Source organism: Triticum urartu, chromosome 7A, assembly GCF_056163025.1.
Source record: "Triticum urartu cultivar PI428250 chromosome 7A, HENAU_Tu73, whole genome shotgun sequence".
Taxonomy (NCBI): domain Eukaryota; kingdom Viridiplantae; phylum Streptophyta; class Magnoliopsida; order Poales; family Poaceae; genus Triticum; species Triticum urartu.
In genome coordinates this window covers 84,051,515-84,057,422 of record NC_141879.1, presented here as the reverse complement: position 1 = coordinate 84,057,422, position 5,908 = coordinate 84,051,515, and the positions used below count along the sequence as shown (strand labels likewise).

At 42.5% G+C, this 5,908-nt stretch overlaps 1 long non-coding RNA gene across 3 annotated transcripts; it reads left to right on the top strand.

The window, feature by feature from the left end:
- The first annotated feature begins 2,655 nt into the window (after window positions 1-2,655).
- Window positions 2,656-5,354, top strand: LOC125521266 (uncharacterized). Of its 3 annotated transcripts, XR_007289127.2 has the most exons (6): window positions 2,656-3,113; window positions 3,295-3,368; window positions 3,565-3,671; window positions 3,797-3,905; window positions 4,023-4,304; window positions 4,903-5,354. It is a non-coding gene; the product is annotated as an uncharacterized LOC125521266 (long non-coding RNA). The 3 variants fall into 3 exon arrangements; XR_007289126.2 differs by having other exon boundaries at window positions 2,657-3,113; window positions 4,023-5,354; XR_007289128.2 differs by lacking the exon at window positions 3,295-3,368 and having other exon boundaries at window positions 2,657-3,113; window positions 4,023-5,354.
- Window positions 5,355-5,908: the final 554 nt, after the last annotated feature.

Genomic DNA, 5,908 nt, shown 5'->3' with positions numbered 1-5,908 from the left:
CCAAGTCAAGTGGAGGCCCTCCCCCTTAGGGTTTCCCCTCTCCCATGCGCATGGGCCTTGGGGGGGCTGGTGCCCTTGGCCCATTAAGGTTAGGGCGCCCCCCTACAGCCCATGCTGCTGTATTGGACGTGGTGAAACATTTTCCGGACCTCCGGACCCCTACGGAATCCTCCGGAACCTTCGGAAGCTTCCCGATACAATACCGGAAAAAACCGAACTTTTCCCGGAACCCGAACAACAACTTTCCATATATAAATCTTTACCTCCGGACCATTCCGGAACTCCTCGTGACGTCCGGGATCTCATCCGGGACTCCGAACAACATTCAGTAATTACATACAAGTCTTCCTAATAACCCTAGCGTCATCGAACTTAAGTGTGTAGACCCTACGGGTTCGGGAACCATGCAGACATGGCCGAGACAACTCTCCGTCCAATAACCAACAGTGGGATCTGGATACCCATGTTGGCTCCCACATGTTCCACGATGATCTCATCGGATGAACCACGATGTCGAGGATTCAATCAATCTCGTATTCAATTCCCTTTGTCCAGCGGTATTGTACATGCCCGAGATTCGATCGTCGGTATCCCGATACCTTGTTCAATCTCGTTACCAGCAAGTCTCTTTACTCGTTCCGTAACACATCATCCTGTGATCAACTCCTTGGTCACATTGTGCACATTATGATGATGTCCTATCGAGTGGGCCCAGAGATACCTCTCCGTTTACACGGAGTGACAAATCCCAGTCTCGATTCGTGCCAACCCAACAGACACTTTCGGAGATACCTGTAGTGTACCTTTATAGCCACCCAGTTACGTTGTGACGTTTGGCACACCCAAAGCACTCCTACGGTATCCAGGAGTTGCACAATCTCATGGTCTAAGGAAATGATACTTGACATTAGAAAAGATTTAGCAAACGAACTACACGATCTTGTGCTAGGCTTAGGATTGGGTCTTGTCCATCACATCATTCTCCTAATGATGTGATCCCGTTATCAACGACATCCAATGTCCATGGTCAGGAAACCTTAACCATCTATTGATCAACGAGCTAGTCAACTAGAGGCTTACTAGGGACATGGTGTTGTCTATGTATCCACACATGTATCTGAGTTTCCTATCAATACAATTCTAGCATGGATAATAAAAAATTATCATGAACAATGAAATATAATAATAATAATAATAACTAATTTATTATTGCCTCTAGGGCATATTTCCAACACAAATTTGATCAGGTGTGTAAGAAAACTGGCTAATGTAGTTATTAAACGTGAAGTTGGCAAACAACAAACGTCGGACCAATATTTTAGTTCCATCTTGTAAAAACATGGTAATATTGATCACTACTACTTTGCTATAAAAAGCACGACTACAACAATTGAAGTTGCACTATTTTCTATGAGCTATAATGTTTGTATATAAAGAGATGGCTATTTATATACTTATCAGAAGAAAGCCAGCTTTGTTGCAGCTTATAGTAATTATTACAAGGCAGTAGTAACTATCTAAGGAAATTCCAAGCCAAACCGTTCCACTTAGTTTTGAAAAGTCTCCCTGAGACCCCACTTTAGATTACATATCTTTGGAAATTTGAAGTAAGAGTGCTGCTTACCTATTGGGAAAAATATAGATAGTGGTAGTCCAATAAGAATGTCCCTGTTCTTAACAAAGGAAAAAAAAATCAGCATATGCTAGCTCAATTCCATTCAATAATTAAGGGTTACTGGTGAAGGAAAATATTTCATTTTTGTGGGAGATGTAATGCATCGGCTACCTTATCTCCTAAATCTTTCTGAAGGTATTACACATTTATGTATTTTATGTATTTCTCAGTTTGAAAAAATCAACCAGAATGAGAATGAATTCATATCAATAAATATGGAACCACGGCAGTCTAGAGACTTGGTACATGATATGTCTAGTAAAAAGAAGGCAGCAAATGCATACAGTTAAATCGCCATTACCGGATGCAGAAAGTCCGCGTCCCCTTTAGTCGGAAATCCAACTCGGTGCCCAGGCTCATCTGCTCCCGCTCAGAAAAAAATCAAAATAAATACTAGAAAAACTCAAAAAATTCCAATTTTTTTTGGTGGTAGACAATTTGATGCGTGAGGTCCGCTTAAAATTTCAACTCATTTGGACATCTGAGCAGCTCTCGGCAAAAAAGACAAATCGGGTCAGAACAGTGCATGAACAGTAAACATTTTTACATACTCCGATTTTGTCTTTTTTTCTGTGAGCTGCTCAGATGTCCAAATGGGTTGAAATTTGGAGCGGACCTCACGCATCAAATTATCTACCACCCAAAAAAATGTGGGATTTTTTGAATTTTTCTAGCATTTGTTTTGAATTTTTTTCTGAGAGGGGGTGCAGATGAGCCCGGATGCAGAAACTCCGCGTCCGTACTGTATATATAATACACACGTGTAAAGTTCCACAAAAAAAACGCGTGTACAGGGGAGTATATTCTTTTGCAGAGGCTAGCTCAAATTCATGGGTCCGTACAAAAGAAAAAAGAGGCTAGCTCAAATTGGCGTACATCGCGCGCAGAATTGGTTGTATCAGGCGCGTATCCAGCCCGCCAGTTTTTTAGGCGAGCGCGCGCGGAATTGGTTGTACACGCGGGAAAGTTCCCCCTGTACACGCGCGAAGGCAGTTTTCCCCCAAATCCCTCCCCTATAGACGCACGAGCTTCCTCCTAAATCCCACCCCAGTGCCGAGAGCGCCACCAAATTAACACCAAAACCACGGCGGCGCAGCTCATCCATGGCCTTGCCGCCCGCGCCTTCCTCAAGCCATCGCCATTGTAGGCGGCGGCGGCCGCCGCCGCTGCAGACTTGGGCTCCCGCGGTTGCCGCTGCAGAGGCAGCCGCCACCGGCGGTGGCCGTGTGGGCCTTGACCACCCGGCCACCCTCGGTAGCTTCGGATGCACCGGAGGTCTCCGCCACTGCGATGCTCGCCCGACCCTGCCGCCCTCGATGGATCCTAGTTAGCCTGCCGCCCTCGGTGGATCCTACCCTGCCGCCCACGACTGAGACCAACCTGCCGAAGCTGTAGACGTGTGCTTCAACTTCAGAAATCAGAACCAAGGCTTAATTAGGTGAGCTCACATGGCCATGTTCCATCACATTTCTAATCAGATTTCATTAGTTAATTAAGGGAAGTGAACCTACTGGTAGATCTAAAAATAGGCTAACTTGCGAGCATGTGCAGAGTACTTCGATCTGAAATGTGCTTGACATAATTCTGGAAAACTTTTTCTTTAACGTTGTCTAATACAGAATCAGAAGATGGAGTGGACTTGCAATTATCGCATAAGCGATTGATGATTTCTAATAGTTTTCTTCTGTCTGAGGTGACATTTTCCTCCATGTATTTTTAAATCTGGACATTGTTGATTTTCTGGTTGTTTCCCTTCGTGTTGAACTTACAATTGTATCTCTGGTGGTTATATTTATCTCTAGTTATTTTATGACTTTATGCACATATATTCTGCTGCTATACTGAACCCTACTCAGAAATGTGTAATTTTAGTTGTGTTTTTGTCATAGATTTAAATCGCGGGCGAACGGAAATCGTGGAAGGGAAATTTGCCGCGATAATTAATGAAGAAACAGCGCGATCTCCGGCGATTGCGGCGTGATCTCCCGTGATTCTGGTAAGGAAACAAATCGCGGGGCTGATTTCATGCAGCGATAGCGCCGCGATAGCGGTCTTTTCGCCCGCGATTTGAAACTATGGTTTTTGTGGACCTTACTAATGCATCTGAATTCAATTTTACAGGATGACGAGTGGCTTCCACCCCCCAAATTCTTAAGAGGTTTTGCAGAACTTCTACTGCGCCTATTGCAAATGAGTCTAAACGTCCATTGATTAGACCTGATGGGGACATGTGAGTTATCATTTAATCCACGCATTACTGTTTAGCACACCTTGAGGTGTTTGACATATTACACTATGAGATACCTTGGGGTGTAGTGTTTAACTTATATCTATTTTCTTGCGCTAGGCACTGGTTAGAATTACATACATTGAGGAAAAAATGTGAGAAAGCCAAATGGTGTGCTAACAATTCTGTCCAGACTACAGTGGAGAGTAGCCTTGGTGGTCTGCATAAGTTTCTTATGGTGTGTAAAGCCATTCGATATAGCTTTCTAATTTGTATGAAAAATGTCAGACCATCACATCCCTTCAAGGAATTCAAGGGCCTGAGATTCCATGTATTGTTATACCTCCACCTCCAGCTTTTTCAACATTAACCACTTCGTCTTCGATCTTTTCTCCAGAAATGGTATGTGCATATTTCTTTTGAAGGCAATAACACCAGATCGGCCAAATAAGAAAAGAAAAGGAATAGGTTGCACTATAGCAGCAAATGTGCATCTGTTTTTTTTATTGCTATTGTGTTGAAGCTATTTTGCCCACACAATATGTTACAACTAATAACACAACAGCCTTGAAGCTATGGTACTACCTCTGCTATGTGCTCTTCTCTAGGTCCTTAATTGAAAATAAGGAGGCATTTGTGGTATTTGTAGTAGCTTGAGCCTTTTCTATCAATGTACATTAAGCTAGAGCAGTCCAGGACATTTCAGTGATGTGGTGCTTACCATCTTTATTAGAATATGTTAAGTATATTGTAAGAAAAAATACAAACAAAAGGGTTTTCTCAGCCATGGTTCAATTGCTACATAGGGTAAATCTTTCCATTCATTATAAGCATTGTGTTGTTTGATGGCAAACTTTGTGATGCAAAATTATATATAACAATGCACGCCAATCATCGCTACATAGTTTAACATCTATCTTGCTGTTGAATCAACTAAGCATTTTTGTAGTCATTATTTACGATTTGATATATCAAGATTCTAAAAAAGACATTTCTGCAGCCCTCCACAGGTGAATCAACTAATGGTGCTGAAAATATGAATAATACATCGCATGGAGCAGAAGATAGAATGTTTGCTGTCTCTTTTGATGCAAACTAGAAATTTCTCTCCGCCCGGTGACGAACTACCTCCTTTTTGAGATGTCTCTTGCGGTTGTGAAGGAAGTGCCATAAACTTTTTGTGTCGATAAATTGGAAGCCAATGCTTGTTACTAGGATATGCATACTTAATTAAGTGCAACCCGCCACTCCTCTTTTTGGCCATGCACATGCCGATGGTTGTGATCTCTTGGATCAGTGACTTGCATGATTTATAGTGTGTGCGACAATCCTAGTTAGATGACACTTTGTGAAGTGTAGGATACTTCTGTAAGCTCCTGGTTGTTGACATGTAAAATGATTATGGTTAATATATATATGTGTGTGTGCGTGTGTTGCTTTTGTGTCTTTAAATTTCTGGAGTGATTATGTACAACTATTATACATTTGTGCAAATACAACGAAGGTGTGTGTTTTTACTATACTATTTATAAGTAATGATTCCATAGGGTTCCTAAACTCAAGGGGTTTTATGGGCTAACGGTCATTGCCGTTATAGAAGATTTCCCTAAGGAACAAAGTGAACCCAAAGGAAACCTACTTTACACGTCAGCGGGGATGGCCTCCTGTCGCCAGTTTCCCTAGAGTTGGAAACCCAAGGGAAAGTAGATGTTACCTAGGGTATACCTTGGACACCCAAGGGAAACCGAGATTCCCCCACCACTGAAGCCCTAGGGCGATTTCCCTAGGGTATACACTAGGGGAAATGGTTTCCCTAGTGTTTTTGCCCTTTTGCTTAGGGTATTAGGCCCTAGGGCTATTTGCAGATTCTAGTAGTGAGAGTTGGGACAATTCTTTAGAGAACTCTGCAGTAGAAATATAAGGATAGATGCTTTGGAGCGTCTTAGAGACAAGATACCAACTATCCTATGCGACCTTGAGAAGAGATATCCTCCATCCTTCTTTGA